General features: G+C 37.9%; 1 pseudogene; it reads left to right on the forward strand.

The window, feature by feature from the left end:
• Positions 1-296: 296 nt before the first annotated feature.
• Positions 297-410, forward strand: LOC141669583 (small nucleolar RNA R71; annotated as a pseudogene).
• Positions 411-1,599: the final 1,189 nt, after the last annotated feature.

A 1,599-nucleotide genomic window follows, 5' to 3' on the forward strand; every position in this document is an offset into this window, starting at 1 on the left:
AGACACTAGATAACTGATTTACGCCATAGTTGGTTAAAGAATCGACCTTCATAGTCAGCGCTGTGAGCTGTGCTGCAATAGCTGTAGTTGCATCAACTTCCAGAATATCTGCTACTTTCCCAGGCATCATCCTTTGAGTTGGGTTTTGATACTCATTTGCAGCCATAGTTTCAATGAGATTATAGGCCTCAGTATAGCTTTTGGCCCAAAAGGTGCCTCTAGAAGCTGCATCGAGCATGGGTTGAGATTGGACCCCCAAACCATTGTAGAAACCAGTGATCACCATCCAGTCAGGCATCCCATGATGTGGACACTTTATCAACATCTCTTTGTAGCGCTCCCAAGCTTCACACATAGATTCTCCTGGTTGCTGCGCAAACTGAGTAAGAGCACTCCCCATAGCTGCAGTTTTGGCCATTGGATAGAACTTCACCAGAAACTTTTGTGCAAGATCTTCCCAAGTAGTGATGGACCCAGCTGGTAAAGAATGTAACCAGTCCTTAGCTTTGTCCCTCAGAGAGAATGGGAAAAGCCTCAGCTTGATAGCCTCATCAGTGACACCATTATATTTGAAAGTACTACAGATATCGACAAAATTCCTGATATACAGATTGGGATCTTCAGTCGCAGCTCCTCCGAAAGAAACAACATTCTGCACCATCTGAATAAAGCCCGACTTGATTTCAAAAGTATTGGTCTGAATAGACGGATGAATGATATTTGACTGAATGTCATCAATTTTAGGCCGAGAAAAGTTCATAAGAGCTTGATCGGATTGAGCTAGATGATCACCCATTATTTCAGGTTTTTTCTTTTCACTCTCTTTATCTGAATCTTCAACAACTATCTTCTCCGGAAAGTCGAGAGCTTTATCCGTCTCCTCAGCTTTATCCAGATTTCTCTTGCGAGTGCGAGAACGTATTTATATAAATGCTCGCTAGAGTACCTGAAACACAACCGGAAGCAGTAAGTAACAAGTCTTAATCAATGAATCCTAATGACCACTGATTGCAAGTACATAAACTAAACAAATTAACACCGAGTCCCAGGCAGCGGCGCCAAAAACTTGTTAGGCACAAAGCATGCGCTAAATAATTCACCTAAGTATACGCGTTCGCAAGTAATATAGAATGATTTCTAGTTCATTCCCACAGAGACTCTGATTAATTATATTTAATTAACACTTACTCACCAATGTATGATTATTCTTCAATGCCAAGACAATAACAATTAAGGTTGGTAAACTAATAATTACTACGAGAATTAAACACTTGAATTAACAATATTACACATGAAAGAGATGTGTCCTAAGTCCAATCATGTATGATGATTTAGGAATAACTTTTATATAATCTGTTTTGATTTCATTAATATTAATAAAAGACTTGTTTTGGTTTTATTGCGGGCTTTATCTATTTAAGTGTTTAAATAAGATATACCATAGTTTAGAGTAAAGCTTTTTATGGATTATGATGAGATCATAATAATGAGACGTAAAAGATGATAACTCTAAACTTAAATATTTCCTGGTCGTAAGATTACAAACTGGTAATTAGTAATCCGCAAAGATCGGTATATACTATGCTTGCTTCATTATGA

The sequence above is a fragment of the Apium graveolens genome, chromosome 6 (genome assembly GCF_009905375.1).
Source record: "Apium graveolens cultivar Ventura chromosome 6, ASM990537v1, whole genome shotgun sequence".
NCBI lineage: Eukaryota > Viridiplantae > Streptophyta > Magnoliopsida > Apiales > Apiaceae > Apium > Apium graveolens.